This window comes from Anolis carolinensis, chromosome 3 (assembly GCF_035594765.1).
Source record: "Anolis carolinensis isolate JA03-04 chromosome 3, rAnoCar3.1.pri, whole genome shotgun sequence".
NCBI lineage: Eukaryota > Metazoa > Chordata > Lepidosauria > Squamata > Dactyloidae > Anolis > Anolis carolinensis.
The window spans coordinates 69950474-69971821 of record NC_085843.1 but is presented as its reverse complement, the minus strand read 5'-3'; the positions used below and the strand labels follow the sequence as shown (position 1 = coordinate 69971821).

The 21348-nt window shown below is 37.8% G+C and overlaps 1 long non-coding RNA gene across 1 annotated transcript in view; it reads left to right on the top strand.

Annotated features, from left to right (window-relative positions):
* Nucleotides 1-17697, top strand: part of LOC134297443 (uncharacterized) — a 157492-nt gene extending 139795 nt beyond the window's left edge. The window contains exon 2 of the long non-coding RNA XR_010004202.1: nucleotides 17090-17697. This is a non-coding gene — a long non-coding RNA (uncharacterized LOC134297443). The remainder of the gene's footprint in view (nucleotides 1-17089) is intronic.
* The last annotated feature ends 3651 nt before the right edge of the window (nucleotides 17698-21348 follow it).

Here is a 21348-nt window from a genome sequence, read left to right as displayed (position 1 = left end):
GAAAAATTCTATCTTACAAAAAATGCTTTAAACCTGCTTCAGTGGAAGGGTCTTGAAGGCAGTGCTGCCTTAAAGGATGTCTGTTTTAAAAAGTGTGCTGGTATCCTTGAAATGGGAGGAGTCATCACCTGCCCATTTGATGGGAATTAAGTGGATGGTTGAGTTAGAAGCTGGAGGAGATCTTGTGTGATGGGAGTTAAAAAATTCTTCATCTTCTTTAAAGGCATAATCCCATGAAACTCCACCTTTCCTCCATTTTCCCTCATTTTCTCCAGGTCCTTGTGATTAAGTCCTTAGTCAACCAGTTTCTTGGTTTACGCTGTTTCCTCTGACAAGATTTTTTTCTTGTGTCTGGGAGAACATCTAGTGCAAGGTCTGACAACAGACTGGGAGATGAGGAGATTTTTCTCTCCTGTGAATCAACCCCATGGAGTGAAATACTGGATCCAAGTATAATAAAAGGAATAATGTTGAACATATCTGGTACATATGTGCAACCAATAATGTGAACACCTAAAAGATTTTCTATCTATTTCTGTCACTTTTATCTATATCATTCTGTGTAGATTGCTTTTTTCCCAATTGGGTAACAACACAGAATGGTACCTTCAGCCTCCGAATAGCTTCAGCTGCACAAATGTCATATGCCTATGCACATGAGATGACAACTGTAAAACTTAAGTCCACCATTCTGCAATTGATATCCATCTATCTAATATGGCAGTGAAGCTAGTACAAATATCACACAGGATATCACTGGAAATTTGTTTTAACATTTTCAATTCCTTTGCATTTTGGAACTTAAATGCATATATAAATCTATTTACATATTTTGGACAGAATGATTTTCTGTTTCTTCTTGTTAGTGGAATGTGACTACTTCTGAAAATTGAGCACTGAAGAGGGAGCAAGATACATGGAAATGGTAAATCCATTATAGTAACTGCAGATATTTACCACAGTCAAACAAAACTCTCCACATTGTCTCCATCCATAATCCATTCACCAGCAGTTAAAACAAACACATTGAAGATATTTCTTTTCTCCAGATAAATACACTTTCCTAAAAATAAATAAATCATACACATAGAGATGGAGCATAACAATGAAAAGACTACACTAGAAATCTGCTGCACAATATCCTGATTTCTATTCTATATACATAATTATATATGAAGAAACAGTATCCCAGTCCCACAGTCTGAATTGATACATCCCTGACAAGGGTTTACCAGCTTGATGAGAAGAGCTAGACATTCCTCACAAATAAATATTGTTCATAAATTACATATATTAAAACTTTCCAGGTATAAGAAATCACAAAACATTGTTTTTTCCTCTTGGGAACACCTAGAATTTGTAGATAACTTCCAGGCAAATGCCCTTTTAATGATCTGTCACTGTTGCAGTTGAGGATACCTGGCTCTGCTGTAAATGAGACTCTATCTTCATGAATTATTTGTATTGCACTGACTTCTTTTTAGACCCTTTTGTTAAAGCCTGTGGTATTTGCTACTACTAAATCACACTTATGCATATTCTATCAAAGCTTAATACCAAGCAATCTCAAAACTCAGTGCAAGTAACACAAAAAGGTTAGTTTAATCTTTCTTCCTGGAAAGCACAACATTCCTTAATGTACCAAACATTCATTTTATTACCTTTAATTTTACAGTTAGAGTCTAGCTACAGAAAACCATAGGACTCAATGTTCAGAAACAGCTCATAACTATAGTCAGGGGACTTGAGCTGAATCTGGCTCCTGGCACTCCCATAGCACAATTTGTTGCTTGAGCCAATGGATGAGCTGTCCCTTTTTGTTCATTATATGAACAGACATTGATTGGATTTGGATGCTGAACCTTCCTTCAACATGATCAATGATGAAGAGCCTTGCTGAGCTTGCCAGGAAAGAGAAAAATGTATTGAATTGCAAAGAAGTGGGCAAAACATCTAAATTAAATTAAATGTGGCCCATTTTATTGGAACTGCTGGAAGCTTAAGTTGGGTGTTTTAAAATTAAAAATACCGTTTAACTAATTTCACTCCCCTTAGTCTACCCCAACACATAATTGTCTTGTGTAAGGTAAAAGTAAAGGTTTCCCCTTGACATTAAGTCTCGTTGAGCCTGACTCTGGGCAGTGGTGCTCATCTCCAATTCTAAGCCAAAGAGCCAGCATTGTCTATATATATATATATAGACACACACATATACACATACACTATATTTAGAGGACTAAATAGTCTTTTAAACTGTTTATTTATGTTACATACATGACTGTGCTATTATGTTTTTATTAATTGATATGTGATTATTGTCTGTGTTATATCATTTACAGTATTTGTTTGTTTTGATGTAAGCCATCCTGAGTCCCTTTGGGGAGAGGGAGTGGGCTATGAATAAAGCTTATCAACATTAAAGCTTATTATAGGTTGGCAGAAGCTGGGGCTGATGACGGAAGCTCACCCTACTCTGTGGATTCGAACAGCTGACCTTTTGATCAGCAAGTTCCATAGCTCAGTGGTTTAACCTGCTGTGCCACTGCAGCCCCTTGTCTTGTGTACACATTATGTTTTTGTATTTTCTATATACTGTACATTACATGTTTGAGAAAGCAATCTTCTTGAAGTACTGTTAATTGCCATTAGGGCTATGAGTGTAAGTTTATTAGAAGAGATAGAAGATAATGCCAGAAAGGTGTTGGTCGTTTAGGAATATCGACTAACCTGATCTTTCTGTATTAAAAATACAAAACATTCTCCTCTAGACATGTCCCAGCATGTCAATAACTTTTTTGAATTGTGGTGCCCAGAATTGGGCACAGTATTTCAGGCGAGATCTGACCAAATAGAGGAGCACCATTACTTCCCTTGATCTAGAGACACATATCTAGAGACACAATATTCCTTTGATGCAGCCCAAAATCCCATTGGCTTTTTAAGTTTCCACATCACATTCTTGGCTCATGTTCAACTTGTGGTCTACTAAGATTCTAAGTTCTCTTTCATATGTACTGTTGTCAAGCCAGGTGTTACCTTATTAATTTCTGGATAGACCAAGACTTAAGAATACTTAAGGGAAATACAGTGGTTGATCTAGCTATTGGATAGGACTTAGTTTTGCTGTCTTGGGTGTCTAGGTGACCAATATGGTAATTCGAGAAATCCAGATTTAGACTGACAGGTATAGGCCAAGAACCTTCAATCTCCTATAAGTTAGGGATGAATAAACCACACCTGTATAAAGGGCTGCTACTTAAGCGTGCAAGACTAAAGCTTAGGCTTAATAGTATAATGCCTGAATTTATATGGGAGCCTGTACATGCTCTATTTTACATATTTCTGGCTCAGGAAACTACTGCATTTGAAAGGGTCTCATGGACAGGGTAATTGCATAAGTTTCCTTTCTGACAGTCTTTTCATAATGGAAAAGAGACCAGCTACATATATTCTGAAACAGCTGGTTCTAATATGCTTTATATTGCTGCATGAATGAATGATTCCTAGAACATCTGTGTGTGAATATTGAAAGCTGGTAAGTACAAGATGAGGTGAGGGAAGAGAAAAAGCTGCACTTTAACTTAACATCTCTAAACAATTACATTTGCATGTAGGATAACCCTCAAGAGAGAACTTTCTTTTCTGACTCTGTCAGTTCTATTTATTTCACAAGGCTTTTGTTTTTGTTTTTTTGTTTTTCACAGAGAGAAAGGTAAAAGGATAGTGACTGAGATCAAATAATTATTTCCTAAGACAGGGCAAAGTAAGTATCAATCCAGTTCCAAGACATCATTTTCAGACTCACTGTACCAGTCCTTATCCCATTGCTTGGATAAGAATGACATTTGAGGATAAGTCTAGTTCCAGTAAAACACTTGCAGCCATAAGGTGTGCATTGGTTTCCTTAACAAAGATCTATAGAGGAAATCAAGACTTACTGAGTCAAAAAAGCCTTCCTTCCAAGTAATGGCTTTATCACTGATAATCAAAGAAAGGGTTTTATTGACCTTGTCAAAGGTCATAACAATCAGCTTCAAAATAAATATATTCATTGGCAGAATGGTGACACACACAACAAATACACACAGATAGACTAAGTGTAGAAATCTATGGGAAGAGGTGTGTAAGAAAGAAAAAGAAATATCTTTTCCAGTCTTGCCATCCCTTAACATCTTCAGTCAATGCTCTTCCCCAAATGCCTTTTTAAAAATCTGAATTGAGGAAGATTTTATGCAAAAGGACTCAGATATCAGAAGGACACTCTTTAAGAGGTACATTTAATACTTACATTATTTCCAAATGTATGTTAAGGCATTTTAAATATTCTCCCAGGACATTTAATTTCAATAATTCCTTAACCTCAACTGTATATTTAATTGCCATTTTATATACATAATGGTACAGTGGTCTTGCATATGTTAGTACTGCATAATAAAACAGTAAAATATACAATATAACCATAGCATTTATATAAAGAAACAATTAAAACATTGTTTAAATATATGCAGCACAGGAGACCATGAAGGCATATCTGAGATCTCTATGCAGGATCAAACAACAGAATGATATCTGCAGATAACGTTTAATCCACTGTGGAAGGAGGAACAGATCATCCTTTCGAGAAGTCCCTCCCCCCACCCCAATGTTAAATAATTGAAATTTATATCAATCCTAGTAAGCATTTAAAATGCATGTGGGAGAGGGGGAAATTCATTATATGTAATCTAAAATCATGTTAGTATACTCATAAAATGATAGGAGGGAGTAAGTGATGCACAAACATCACTCTTTGGAAAAAAAGAGTGATATCCGTCATTTCCACTCTACATCATTTGATCAAACACAGCCATTGCTATGTAAATATTCTGCTTTTAGGTGGAGAAGGATCCAAGAGTCATTGGATGGGATACTACAGTGCATCAGCAGAATATAATTCTCTACTTGAACAGTTCCATGTCCATTGCCCTGGAAGACACCTTTATAATGAAAGAGTGGATTACATTGACATTTATTGCCCAGGAGATAATAAAGTGCTAGATGGCATCTTATGTCACTTCTGAAGGCTGATGTCACTGGATATCTGGCAAATTGTCCATGTCAAAAGACCCTTGCACTCAAAAACAGCATTTCAGGAAAGGTTGCTGCACAAGGATGTACTAAATACTTCATCCCACAATCTCCTGAAAAGGACATACATTTATGTAACCAAAGTTACGAGAGCATATGTCATCAAAAGGATGTTGGCCAATATCTTAATAGAAATGCAGATACTAGAGATGGTGTTGGGAAATGAAACATCATATGGCTTATTAAAAAGGAAACAATCTCATCATTTGCAACACATGAACATGCTGTAATCCAGGGAGCAGTCTGAGAATAGAAAACAAATGTCTAGCTTTTGTTCTGTGTTCTCTCCAAGCAAATTTTGAAGTTATGTTGTTGCATTATTCAAAGGCATTGCAGATTTGCTAGCATCATTTTTCACGTTTTCAAAAATGTACATTATTTTAACAGATAAAATAAACAAATCTTATGCTGAGAAAAATACACATTCTGCACTGCTTGCTTAAATATAGTACATTACAACTAACTTCACCAAGTCTGGAAGGATCACATTGGTATTCAGTTCAGGCAGTGTTCCTCTATTACAGTTGTGTGTGTTCCAACTTTTATGATAGCTTAGAGTGCTTTGGGTAGCTGAGCAGCATTTGGATAAGTGACTATTACATCCACACTTAAAATATTGATAATGCAATTGAATATTATAGGAGGATTTTCCATGAAAGCTCTTACACTCAACAATTTTTCATGTGTCCCAGAGAAATACTTTTCAGCCTACACTGCCAAGATGAAAGGTTTTCCCCTTCCTAGAATCATAGAATAGTAGAGTTGGAAGAGACCTCATGGGCCATCCAGTCCAACCTCCTGCCAAGAAGCAGGAAATCGCATTCAAAGCACCCCTGACAGATGGCCATCCAGCCTCTGCTTAAAAGCCTCCAAAGAAGGAGCCTCCACCACAGTCCAGGGGTGTGAGTTCCACTGCTGAACAGCTCTCACAGTGAGGAAGTTCTTCCTGATGTTCAGGTGGAATCTCCTTTCCTGTAGTTTGAAGCCATTGTTCCGTGTCCTAGTCTGCAGGGCAACAGAAAACAAGCTTGCTCCCACCTCCCTATGACTTCCCCTCACATATTTGTACATGGCTATCATGTCTCCTCTTAGCCTTCTCTTCTGCAGGCTAAACATGCCCAGTTCTTTAAGCCACTCCTCATAGGGCATGTTCTCCAGACCCTTGATCATTTTATTTGCCCTCCTCTGGACACTTTCCAGCTTGTCAACATCTCCCTTCAATTGCAGTGCCCAGAACTGGACACAGTATTCCAGGTGTGGTCTGACCAAGGCAGAATAGACTTCCATGACTTCCCTGGATCTGATGCTATACCCCTATTTATGCAGGCCAGAATCCCGTTGGCTTTCTTAGCAGCTGCATCACATTGTTGGCTCATGTTTAACTTGTTGTCCATGAGGACTCCAAGGTCTTTTTCGCACACACTGCTGTCAAGCCAGGCGTCCCCCATTCTGTATCTTTGCATTCCATTTTTTCTGCCGAAGTGAAGTATCTTGCATTTGTCCCTATTGAATTTCATTTTGTTAGTTTCGACCCATCTCTCTAGTCTGTAAAGATCATTTTGAATTCTGCTCCTGTCTTCTGGAATATTAGCTATCCCTCCCAGTTTGGTGTCATCTGCAAACTTGATGATTGTACCTTCTAACCCTTTGTCTAAGTCGTTAATAAAGATGTTGAACAGAACCAGGCCCAGAACGGAGCCCTGCGGCACTCCACTCGTGACTTCTTTCCAAGATGAAGATGATGCATTGGTGAGCACCCTTTGGGTTCGTTCGCTTAGCCAATTACAAATCCACCTAACCATAGTTTTGTCTAGCCCACATTTTACTAGTTTGTTTGCCAGAAAGTCATGGGGGACTTTGTTGAAAGCCTTACTGAAATCCAGGTACGCTACATCCACAGCGTTCCCTGTATCGACCCAACTCGTAACTCTATCGAAAAAGAGATCATATTAGTCTGGCATGACTTGTTTTTGATAAATCCGTGTTGGCTATTAGCAATGATTGCATTTGTTTCTAAATGTTCACAGACCACTTCCTTAATGATCTTTTCCAGAATCTTGCCTGGTATCGATGTGAGGCTGACCGGAATCATCACCTGATTCTCTTCATTTGTTATTCACTGGACTCAAATAATAGCTTGCATTACAACCTGACATTTGTCTGTTCAGTTCAATGGACCTTATATGTTTATGACAGAACCTGGAAACCTGCCATCCATCAGATGGCATTGAGTGTCCAGCTGCTGTTCTTCATTTAGGGAAGAAGAAGCAGGTGTCACCTTTCCAAGATAGAGGAGGACAAAAGCTACTTGTATTCCCCAGGCTTCAAAATCGCACCAAGAGTACAGTTCCTTTCTACCACAGCTATTAATTACCTGTGTGGATGTATGCTGGCCCCATCTGGCAGCTAGTGAGCGACTGTGAAAACGATAACTAAAAGGAGTTTCTGGAAACCCTTTTAGTTGTCTCAAAAAAGTAATCATTCTGATTGAAAGCCACATCTTCTTATATATTTTAGATTATCCCACTTTGTATAACCTGTATATAGAGACAATTAATTTCTATAGTTTTCTCCATAATGTGGGAGAAAATGAAGATTCCTGCATAGTTTTTGAGAAGTTTTTATTCTTTGTGAAATGTTTGAGAGAATTACTTACTAGTACAGAAATACACTTTGTTTTTCAGTTTCTTCACACTGGAAACTGTTTTCTACATTTTCTGAACAAAGTTTCATGTTTCCAGATGGTGGTACTCGTCTGACTTGATTCTTATATTAGACCAAGTAAATTGTCTTATGTACAGACCTTGTTAAAGTTGGAAGTTTACATTTTGGAAGGTGTTAAGTTCAACTTCCACATTTCATTTTCAGAAAGTTAGATGAAGAAAGAAAGAAAGAAAGAAAGAAAGAAAGAAAGAAAGAAAGAAAGAAAGAAAGAAAAGAAAACAGGTTTTAGCATTAATTAGGAAGAACATGGAGCCAGAGAAAATGAATGAGGTAAGGTCTAGTAGGGCTAGTGCTTTTTTGTCACATTCACCTTTTCTGTTTTCTGAATTTTGCATTTGAACACCATGCCTAAGTCTATGCAAGGTAAAGTCCCAAAAATTTACAATTCATCCCATGTCTTAGAGAGATTAGTAAATGATGCCACCTGTTCACTGTGTGTTCTTTGCCAAGCTGTCTCTGTATCCTGCAATTTGCAAAGAATCTTTTAGTATCTTCGAGACTAACTGAAAGAACAAAGTTGGTAGCATAAGCTTTCATAGACAAAAGACTTATCTACACTGTAGAATTAATGAAATGTGCTACTATATATATATATATATATATATATATATATATATATATATATATAAAAATTGGGATTTCCATTGTATGCCATTAAAAAAGGAAAACTGGGGGTAGGGTTAAAAAAGAAAAGAAAAAAGGAAGTTGGGGGATCAGGGAGGTGGCAGTGTCTATGGAGGGGAGGTACAAAGGGAGAAAGGGAGTGGAAAAGGGGTTATGGGGAGGGATATTGTTGACTTCCATTCTTCTGTACAATGGTTCTTTAATTCTACTGTTTCAATTTGAGTTATATGTTTCCTTGCAACTCCTCCTTTTGCATATTTTCAGTAGTGACTCCCCGCCTATGGAACACCCTCCCAAATTATGTCAGGCAGGCTCCCTCCCTTCTATCTTTCCATAGGAAAGTTATGACCTGGTCGTGGGATCAGGCTTTCGATTAATAACAGCAGCATCAATTATCACCATCTTAGAACTCAATGACAGACCAGTTATAAGATTCGAAATGTGCCAACTGTGTATTTATATGCATAATTTTTATCAATGTTTAATGTATTTACTTTTTAACTGATTGAATTGCCTGTAATATTTTCATACTGTTTTATTGTAAGCCGCCCTGAGTCCCCTATGGGTGAGCAGGGCGGGATATAAGTATTGTAATAAATAAATAAATAAATAAACACATTTTCATGCAGTGGTGCTTCATTTCAACCTCTGTATTTTCTTAGATCAACATTTTCAAATTATTTTCCTTTAGCCATTCTCTAAGTGGAGTCCAGCCAGTTATCATCATTGGTTTACCTTGTGTTTTGGATATCAGGAATGTTAATTTATCCATACACAAAATGTCGATTATCTTCTGTAGCCATTCCTCTTTTGTTGGTTTTAATGGTTGTCTCCAGATCCTGATGAATACTATTCTTGCAGTTGTAGTTAAATATGTAAAAAATTGTCTTTGTTTAAGGTTTAATCAATGTTTGTCATTCCTAATTTTAAAAATCTGGTTGTAATGGTATTTTTTGTTTTAAAATCTTTTGACAATATGTTTTTGTCTTCTCACATGACCACCACACATGGTGGGATGTGCCTAAGCATTTCCCACATTTCCAACAGTTATGATTTATATTATTGCCAAATTTAGAGTGTTTTTCAGGGGTCAGATATCATTGATGCATCATCTTTAACCAGTTTTCTTTAATGTCAGTAAGTAAATTTCAAATTTTTATTCCAAATTGTCTCCCACTCTTCTAGCAAGATTGTCCTGCCAACATTTTTTGCCCATTTACCATGCATTCCTTTATTTCTTCTTATTCTGTGCTCCATTCTAATAATAGTTTGTTAATCTTTGTAATTGGTTATTACTATAAGTGATTATTTTATCCCAAGGTGTCATTTTTTCTACATAGCCCGATTTAATGTCCTTTTTGTAATATTCTTTTATCTGAAGGTACTGGAACCATGATAAGTTGTAGGGTTCGGCTTTCAATTCTTCTTGCCTTTTTAGTTTGTATTCTTTGTCTTCTCTCTTTTAAGATTTCTTTATACGTTGGCCAGGTGACCCAACCTAACTCTCGCCTTTGACATGCTTCCAATGGTGATAGCCATAGTGTTATTTTTTATTGAAATCTTTTTTTAATATTTGTCCCATACTTTTAATAAGGTCGAGTGTACAAAATGGTTCCCCAATTTTTTTCTTTTTTCTCTCATACCATATGTACGCATGCCAGCCTCCTCTTAGGTCATGGTGTTATAGTGTCAACATCTTCTTTTTTTCAAATGTAATCCAATCTCTCATCCAATCCAATGCACTGGCTTCAAAATATATACTTAAGTTTGGCAAGCCTTTTTTTTACTTTTGTCAGGTTAGTATACTTTATCCTGGGGTTTTTTTTTTATTATTCCACATGAATTTCATTATGTCCTTGTTCCATTGTTTAAAATGTTGCATGTTCCTAATTATTGGTAGATTTTGTTCTTCTTTGATCCAAAGGATTAAATAATTTTTAGACGTTCTGCAATGATATTGGTAAAAGGTTTGTAGTCCGTGTTTAATAAGAAAATTGGTTTATAATTGCCTTCGTTTGTGGGGATCTGTATTTTCTTTCCATATCATTGTTACATTTGCTTCCTTCCATGAATTAGAGATTTACCTCTGATGTAGGGCCTGGTTCATGACATCTTTTAAGTGTGGTATTAGTTCATCCTTAAATTGTTTATAGTAAATTGCTGTTAGGCCGTCGGGACCTGGGGCTTTATTTAAATCTAATTCCTAATCACCTTGTCTATTACTGTCTCTGAAATGTCTTTGTTTAATAATGCTCTCTGTGATTCTGTCAATGTTGGGATGTTTTGTTTTTCTAGATATTGGACGATCTCCTCTTTAATTTGTTATCTCATATATAGTTTCACATAATAGTTATTAAATTGAGTTATGATTTCTCGATCCATTGTGTATGTTTTATTTTCATTTCTTATTTGAGTAATACATTGTGACTGTGGCTCTTTTTTCTAAGCTTCCTCAATATCCATTTTCCCATCTTCTTTGCATTTTGGAACTGATATTGCTTAATAAATTTCAAATCTTTTGCTAATTGGTGCACTTCCAAATATCTTCTTTGTTTAGAAATTCTAATTCTTGTCAAATGTACTATTTTTGGGGCATAATTTTAATTGTTTTTCTGTATTTTCTTTTTCCTGGAGAATTTCATTTAATTTTTGATGTCTTTGTTTGTTTTTAATCCTATTCTGTTGTATAAAATTGCCCCTCATGACGGTTTTACTTGCATCCCAGATAGTCTGTCTTGATAATTCCATGCTGTCCTTGAATTTAAAATATTCCTTAAGGGCTGTTTTATTTTTCCCTATATCTTCTTCAGATTTCAGCAAGCTATTATTCAATCTCCATCTCCAGGTTTTGGTATTTGGTTAATGAGAAATTGGGCAGTGGTCTGACTCTTTTCTAGACAATGTTTTAATTTTCTTATTTTTTGAGGTTAATGTTTTGGTAGTCCAGACCATATCAATCCTGGAACACCTTTTGTGTCTAGATGAGAAGAATGTGAAATCCATCTCATCCGGATGATGAGTCCTCCATGCATCCTGCAGTTCAAATTTGTCTAATATATTGATAAAGTTAGATGGTAATTTCCCTGTCCTTGTCAAGTGTCTTTTTTCCCTTCTTGATTTATCCATTTTGGTGTCTGAGACACCATTGCAATCACCTAAGATCATTAAGTTATCAAAATCTTGTTCATTTATCATTGGGGACATAAATGTTACATATCAACAATTTTGTCCCTCCATGTCAACTTGAATTCCAACTATTCTTCCTTCAGTATCTTTAAAGACTAATTTTGCTGGGATTCCATCTTTAACATAAATCATCACCCCTCTCATTTTCTCTGGTGCCAATGAATAGAATTCCTTACCAAATTTCTTCTGTACTAATAAGGCTATGTGTTTATGTGCAATGTTAATTTCTTGGAGACCTATCAAATCATGTCCTTTCTTGAGTTAAGATTTTATTTATTTTAGTAGGGGAATTAAGTCCATTGATATATTTGAGAAACATCTAATTGTTCGCCCCATCTAAGCTATCTTCTTCCTTCTCTACCTTGCTCAAACTTGATGGGTTTCATACCTTGCTCATTTCTGCCTTTTCAGGAGATTTTGTTCTTGCCCGCTTCCTATCATCTTTTTAGTCTGCCCCTATGTTTCCGTCCATTTCTTTTTTAATTTTTTTTGTAGAATACTCTCACCTTTTCCTGTGATGTCAGCCAAAATCACTCCTCATTGTAGGACACCATAATTCCTTTGGTTCTTTCCCAGCAGAATTTAGTGTAGTATTTTTAAGCTCCTCATTTAATTACGTGTATTTTCTTCTTTTAGCAAGTATTATTGAGGATATTTCTTTGAGAATTGCCACTTTTTTCCCTTTGTAGAAGATTGAACATATATTGTTTTGTTTCAAAATTTCGTCCCTGATTCCTTTTTTTGTAAAATAGAAACAGGATACTATTTTAACTGACATGGTTCAATGTTATGGAAGTTAACATCAGTGTACCCAAGGAAAATGTCTAAGGATGTAGGAGTTAAGGAAATGTCATTCTAGATCAGCCGAAAAGGTGTTGGCATAATTTGATGATGTGTGCCCATGGCAGTAACTTTAACCTGATGGCATGTGTTATTACTAAAAGTAAAGTAGTTGTGTGTGAAAACAGTGGCAGACATTGGTAACTAGGTCTGTTAAGATCCCATCAAGAATTATACTCTGTCAGCTTGTAGTCCATCCTTCTATGGAATATATAGGGATTCCATATCAATAACGTTTTAAGATTGTCTTTCTAGAAGTTGTGGACAGTCTGTCATTTTTGTGGGAAGGTGATAATGTCATTAACATAAGTGGGAGTGCTAGTAGCATATGGTCTAAAGAAATTGTCCATCTATCTGGATGTACCAACGATGAGTGTTTCATTGCTTGAGCTGATGGAGTATTCAGTCTTGCCTATTTATTTATTTTGGGTAATAGAATGTTAGGGTTGTTCTTGAATCTTTGAATAGACTTTTGTTTCTTGCATCTGAGATTTTGTGGTAAATTATGTCTCATTGATTATTTCTGTTTGGTCATGACAGTAGAAGCATTCTATGCAGAAATCAAGTTCTATGCACTGACCATAAGGAGGAATCCATGTGGAGTTCTTTTTAATATTCTGAGGGGCATTTAGTGGTGCAGTTTCTATTGTGTTATGGAGACAGAGGTGATCTCTGTTAGTTGTCCTGATTGGTGTCACTGTCCTTGAAGTATTCCTTGATATGTCGGCACTAAGCAGTAAGAGAGGGCCTCTAGTTCACCACAGAAATATATCATTTGGGTGCACTTGGAGGGACAGAAGGACAAATCCCTTGGCTTGACACTGGGTGTCACTTGATGTCAAGGGTTCAAAAAGATTGACATTTCCTGATACACAGAAGAAGGGATTCTTCACTCCTGTTAAGGAGCCAAATAGTAATGCCTGTTTGCTGAGAAGTGGTCTCCTCCAGAACAAGAACAACACAGACACAAAGCTGTTCTTTCCAAATGGAAGGCTTTTCTTTCTTCAGTTGCAGCAAAATACAAACAGTACAAATACCAGCACAGTATTTACAGGATGAACAACAAAACTCTCTCTCTCTTCCTCTCTACTCTCTTCATCTAATCTCCATCAAACTCCAACCCTCACATTAAATACAGTGTTACTAAAACCTATACACAATAGTCTCAGCACTGGCCACCACACTCCAATTAAAATAACAGCTGTGATTACACCTGAGAAACTGATCCTGTTATCACTTACAGAAATGTTGAGTAACTTACAAATCCTGACATTTGATGTGTTCACAATATTGTTGCCTGGATTCACTGTTGCCATAGCATGGATCATAGTCTTGTAATAGTGGAAAATGTTAATAGCCACTTACGACATTAAATTTACATTTTACCTCCTCCTTGTTAATTTTGATTTATTACATAATAATAGTAATAATAATAATTCCCACAGCTCCTGTTGATGCTATTTTTGGCTTGCATCTTGCTTTGCAGTCACAGTTTGCAGTCACCTTATTTGAAATTCAGATATGATATATAAAATCATAGAGTTGGAAGCAACCACAAGGGTCATCCAGTACAACCCCCTGTATATTCACAATTAAAGCAGCAATGCCACAGTTATAACTGTTCCCTGAAGCATACTTTAATTTCTAGGTATTCCTACAGAGTAATGAGGTCTGTGGTACATTTAACCTAAGGATGGGATGGTCATCTCCCTTCAGGCACAATCTAATATTTGTTATGTAACTAATTAATTTAGGATTTATTGAAGTTAGGCAATTTCAAAGAGGCCCCTGTAGGATTTGGCTTTGGAGGCATATGCCTTCAGGCTTATTCATTGTGCATAGAGGCAACTGGACATGGCATGACAAATTTTCACATACATACAAGTCCAGTGTAATACTGGGGGTTAGTTTCTATGAAGGAAAGGAAGAGGTGAGGAAATATGCCACCATATTTTGAAATCTAGATTTCAATCAAGTTTTAAGTTACTGTTATAACTATTATATTTCTAATTAAGTAAGTTTACATATACTGTTCTATAAGCCATACATTCACTGAAATATTTGGACTGTCATCTTTAGTTTTTAAAAAATTGTTTCTGATATATGAAGAAATCTTATCTAAAACATGATCCAGTAGCAGATATAAATAACTTTAACGGAGGTTGTGTCTTTGATAGATGGTTTCATTATGTGTTTGATTAAAATTAACATGAACTATGAGAATATAGTGAGCCCAATTATTTATATCTTTTGATGTCACTGCTGTGACTATGCTGTGTCTGTTGTGAATGAGCCTTCGGAGGCTGTGAATGATAGTGGTGGGATCAGGAGAGGAAGGAAAAACCCTCGCGAGGAGGGCTCGTTGGAGGATTTGCATAGGAAGAGGGTCAGGGAAATTAATGGGGAGTCTTCTGAGGAGGATTCATGTGGGGGTCTTGAAGTGGAAATGAATGCTGGGGAACAGGTGGAAACGGAGGAAGTGGGCACAGACTGGGCACGGGCACCGGAGGTGCTTGGGGAGGAATCGGGACCCATGGATGCTGCTGATGCTGGAGAGGCTTGGGTACCTTCAGAAGCAGATCCCATTTGGTCTGTTTGGAGGAACATCTGTTTGATGTGGATAGAGTTGGGCGTGGGCAAGATGATTGGGACTCTGATGAAGAATTTGGGATGCCTGACCCAAGGACGTTGGCTGTGTGGAGCTCTGATTTGGATTAAGAAGTTGGGACACCTGTTCTTTGGGCGTTAAAGGTTTGGACGCCCAGGGAGACCTGAATAAATTGGGGATGTTTGGCCACTATACTTTGCGTGTGGCAAGGTGTTGCTGGGCGCCATTGGGTTTCCTGTGCGTGTTACTGAAGACTGGACTGGGACTTTGCAACAGATCTGCTGTTCGCCCTCATTGCTTTCGCTCTCTGTGCCATTCCGTGTTGTGGATCTCCTTTTGATGACTTCAATCCCTGGACCTTGGACTGAAACTCAATTCGGCTCTTCTCTTTGCCCCAAACGCTGCTTGGCGTCATGCATTGTTCAGCCTGGCTGAGTTTCAGTGTTGCAATAACGCTGGTCACAGTGGCGGGAAAGTGTTGAGGGTATGAACTTTCCAAAGTCATTCCTCACTGTTATAAGTGCCTAAATCTGAATGAGGACTATATTGAAATGTACTATTTCAGTGTGGCTTTCAACTGCATATCGTAAGTGGTTTATCCTATACTTTGTTCTTTTTTAATTCTAAAATGCCATGTATTTTCTGGATAGCCCTCGTATGTTCATTCTAAGCCTGCTCTGAACTTTTGGGCTTATTTGGAGGACTTTTCATTTAATCTGGATTGAATTCCTGGTTAATCCGGATTATTTGCCAATTCATGTTTTTTGGCATTTCTTTATTTAGACTGCTTAATAACACTGAATGTTAAGTGTTTTAAGCCATTTTTAAGTTGTTGAATTATTTTTGGGCTGTAACTTAATTAAACTCTGTTTTGCTCTCCATTGGCGTCTGACTTTTGACAGTGTCATTAAACTGACAGATGAAAAATATATTATACCAAATTAGTTACACTTTCATTTCAATATTTGCCATTGATATAGACTTCCTAAAACAGTCATTCTGATTTATAAAGGTAAAGGTGATACATTGTAATTCAAGGCCTGGCTTCATAAACAGTGAGTTGCATATTAAGCCAGTTTCTCTATCATATAAGTCTGAAGGCCATGCAAAGTACAGTCTGGATATTGAAAACCTAATATCTGGGAGATGGGTCCTAGGCTAACCTAGCTATCTAATACTAAAATGGTTTACTTGTTTTAATATTGACTTGTTTTAAAATTGAGTTAGATCCTTGTTCTGTGGAATGACAGCAAGCAAAACAAACAAACATGATATTTAACATTATTCATTTTAGTATTAGTGGATTTTGAATCTATTCTACCTCAGAAAGCTCAATTAGACAATAAACCCCTTAGAACAGGTGACATGCTTTTATTACTTTTAGAAACCAGTTGATCAAACACTTTATTTGCATCCCACCTTTTCCTCAAAAGTGTGTGTATGTATTATAGGGTGGGGGGTGTTGTGACTGCGCCTTCGGGGATTATGGTTGATGGGGATGGAATTCGAAGAGGAAGAAAAAACCCTCGTGATGAGGGTTCACTGGAGGAGTTGCGCAGGAAGCGACTTAGAGAGCTATATGGGGGATCTTCTGAGGAAGATTCAGATGGGGAGATGGATGCTGAGGAACAGGTGGTGGCTGGGGAAGCGGGCACTGAATGGGCACAGCCACCGGAGATGTCTGGGGATTTTGGGGCCTATGGATACTTCTGAACCTGGGGTTTCTGCAGGAGCTGATCCCAATTGGGATGCTTGGAGGAGGGAGGATGGTTCTTTAAGTGTTCATGGGGCTAAGTGTGGGCAGGATGATTGGGACTCCGACGAATTGCTAGGTACTCCAGATCCACGAGCTCTAGCTGTGTGGAGCTCAGACTCTGAGTAGATTTGGGACACCTGGTGTTTGGGTGTGAGTGTTTGGTCACCCAGGAGGAAGGGGAATAAAATGGGAATGTTTGGCCACTGCACTTTGCGTGTGGCAAGGTGTTGCTGAGGCGCCATTGGGATCTCTGTGTTTCCATGAAGACTGGACTTGGACTATGATTTGAATCTGCTGTTATCACCTAGCTTGGCTCTCGCTGTGTCTTATCGTGGACCTGTTTTGGATGACTGCACCCTCTTCAGACCTTGGATCGGAATTTGACCTTGCTACTGCCTTCGCCCTGTGATTGATGACTACTATCGGCTTTTGACTCCTGGCTTGCTCTTTGGACACCGCTGTTATCTCCTGACCTGACCTTGGAATCCCGGACGACGTCTTTTCACCATCCTTTTGGAGCCTTCGGCTTTATCCACATTGTGGAAGCAGTCTACTGCATTCTTAGTTTGTTTGTTTGTTTCCTGACCAATTTGGTGTTTTCTTTTGGGAACTGTTCCTTTGAAAACTACAGAGCCGGCTGGCAGGGCTTGGACTCAGAAAGTGCAGTTTGCACTAAGTTTGTTTAGCTTTGTTTTTACCTGCTTGTGTTGCTGAATTATATTTTTGTTTGAACTGCTCTTGAAGCACTGATAGTGAAGTGTTTCAAGGTTTTTTCTGTGTTAACATTACCTTTTGGCTTATCTGCTGAATAAACTCTATTTTTGTTCGCTAATTGGTGTCTGACTTTTGACAGGGGGAGGAACAAAAGCACCTTATAGAATAAAAATAAATGAAAATAAATCCATACAAAAAGTTATAATTAAAATAATATTGAATGTTCTAGAGAACAAAATAAAACATCAGTCTAAAATAATGGATTAAAACAGCACAGTACTAAGTTTCAGAGGGTTTTTTTTTAACATTCCATCTTTTCTAAAGTGACAATAAGTCATTATACGGATCAGTACCACCCCAGCAGCAAGCATTAAGGATTTAATCACCTGCCTATCATTGAGTAATTTACAGCAAGGGTGGGGTAGCTGAAAGAATAATTTTTAAAAAGCACAAGCAGAGTGTTGAGCTGCTGGAGATGGAGATTCAAAGTTTGGAGGATTAATGAAGAAGACCAGAGAGCAGCTAATACATTGAAGAAGGTATGAATTGACTAGCAATGTTGGAAAGAAGGGTTAGAGAAGAGTCACAAACATTGGCAATATGTAAATATTGCTGTATAAAGTTTTCTACTAAAGGTTCAATTTGTACTTGTCTGCTTCTTAATCAAAGGGGGAATGCTTCTGCTGAAAAGGAGGTTGATTTGTTGCTGAACAAAGAACCCCAACAATTTGCTGTGATACTAAGGACTTTATTGACAAAGGTGGAAATCAGCAGAGAATGATGTCACACAATGTCATGTGAAACCCATTGCTGGTCCATCACCTCCCCACAGCAAAGCTGTCCCTGGCTATTGATGGGAAAAGCCGAAACAATATTTGCCCACAAACACAAAGATATACAATGTCAATGATAAATCAGCTGTTATATACATTCTAGATTAGTATTAAATGAAATACAATTAGTACAGAATTTACAGTTTCAATTGTATTGCTCTGTATATCTGAGTAATTTCTAACTTTAACAATGTGAGTTCTACGCATAAACTTGCAGCTTGTAAAATCAATATGCCTCTGATCATGCCACAGTTCCAGGATTTACCTGGTGCAATGATATCTAGGCACTTTTGTGGTGGCATGCTTCCCTCACTTCTAGTTGAATTTTGTTTTAATTCTTTTTTTTTAAAAAAAATTACAATTTCAAAGTATCTTTGAAAACACTAAAAATAAAAGTAAAACAAAGAGAGCGAAGAGGCACAGTGAGACATCAGAGTAACACCACCAACCTGAAACAATGCCCATGCACTGTTGAGATGTCACAATTGTGTAAGTGGCAGTGTAATAAGAACAGTTATAATGCTGGTAAGTAGCCACTATCTAAAATAGTGGGAGCAATACAAGATAGTGGTTTTGTGTGGTAATGTCCTAATGTATAAAATCCATTATTTAAAATGATAAATTCCAATAATAATAATAATAATAATAATAATAATAATAATAATAATAATAATAAGGTGGCAGGTGCCACCTTGACGTGGTGGGGGGGCTTACCTGCTCCAATGATGACTGAGGGCTGTGCTGGCGGTAGTGTAACTACCGGCAGGTCCAACCAAGCCAGAGAGGCCTCAGCTGAGGAGCAGAACTAAGAGCACCTAACCCATTAGCATTATGGAGAATCAAACCCAAACGAAGTCTATACTGGCTCGGTCGTCGCCCAGGATAAAAAGGATGCTGCTGATTCTGGACATCCATCGACAAGTGGGCTATGGAATCATCAAAACCCAAATGAACAGTCACAGAAGCGGCAGAAATACACAATGCCAGAAAACCGCACAATTATGAAATGCTATTACAAATCTGAACCTCAAAGGCGTGGCTACCAAAAAAGGATGCATCAACTGTGGAAACAAGAGTACCCTGACTCACAGATAACAGAACCCCGACTGGCTGACCAACGAAGATTCATAATCAGAAACAAAGTGTTCAGTGAAGTTGAACTTGAAGAAATCCAGAAAATTTGCAAAGTAAATCACCATCAGACCACAGCACAGACAGCAGCAGAGACTCCAGCAACACTTGGAATGGTGGAACAGATTGAACCAGAAGAAAGAGTGGAGCTTTTGCAAGAATTTGAAGAACCAGCACTTGAAACACCCGTTGAACCACCAGGAACCTTGACAGCAAGACAACAAGAGCTCAAGGATAAGATCGTGGCTCATGCTGCAGCAAATGCAATAAGAAAGCGGCTCCCAACTCTAAAAACAGTGCCCAAGAGACAACTGGCGCCTCTCATGAAAGATGTGAATGCAGCACTCTCCACTGTCCAAATAACATCAATTGAACAAACAAACCAGTATGCCTACAGTGCAGCAGTGATAGTAACAGAAGAGCTTGGGCTCCTACAACCAAGGCAGCCCCAAAGAAAATCGACTGGAAAACCAAAGTGGAAGGTCAGGCTGGAGTTGAAAATCAAAAAGCTTAGATCAGATGCAAGTAACCTGAAAAATATGAAAGAGAAGAAACTGAAGAATGACAAAATCAAGCAATACCTGATCCGAAAGTACTGGCTGAACACCAGAAAAATTGAAGAAGCTTTGGAGATCGTGAAAGAACAAATTACAGCAACAGCCAGAAAAATTGAAAGGTATGAAGCCAGAATCATCCAGTACAGACAAAATCAACTGTTTCAATCAGACCAAAGACGGTTCTACCAGAGTCTGAACCACACAACAGACACAGTAACCATAAAACCAGAGAAAACTGCAACAACAAAGTTCTGGAAAGAACTTTGGGAAAACAATAAAAACTACAACAAAAACGCTGGGTGGATAAAGGAGTTTGAAGGAAAATTCTCACAGAACAAAATGGAACTGATGGAAATAACAACTGAAATGATCAGCAAACGAGTGCAAAAAGTCAAGAACTGGACATCGCCTGGTAGTGATCAACTTCATGGATTTTGGCTCAAACATCTGATTAGTTTACATGGAAAAATGGCCCAACAATCTGAGATGCTGCAGAAAGGAAGTATCAGTGAATGGCTAACAACTGGAAGAACATACCTGATACAAAAGGATCCAACAAAAGGAGCAGCACCAGGAAACTACAGGCCAATAACATGTCTGCCCACTATGTTTAAACTACTGACTGGCATCATAGCTGACAGAATTCAAGACTATCTTGAAGAAAAAAACATCTTGCCAGATGAACAGAAAGGCAACAAACGGAAAAGCAGGGGCACAAAAGACCAGTTATTAATTGACAAAATGATTCTGGAGAACTGTAAAAGCCGAAAAGCTAATCTTCACATGACGTGGATTGACTACAAAAAGGCCTTTGACTCACTCCCACACAGCTGGATCATCAAGTGCCTGGACGCCATCGGGATTTGTAAAAACGTTGGCACCTTCATTGAAAACATGATGGAGCACTGGAAAACTGAACTGTTTGTTGGAAATGAAAGCTATGGACTTGTCAACATCAGAAGAGGAATTTTCCAGGGAGATTCATTGTCCCCTCTGCTTTTCATTATTGCCATGATCCCTCTGTCAACAATCTTACAAAAAACAAATCTCGGCTACCAAACATCTAAGAATTCTCACAAAATTTCACATTTGATGTACATGGATGACCTGAAGCTATATGGGAAAACAGAAACTGAAATTCAGTCTCTGACCAACACTGTCTGAATTTTTAGCAATGATATCAACATGGAGTTTGGTTTGGACAAATGTTCGACAGTGGCATTGAAGAAGGGAAAAATCATTGAAAGT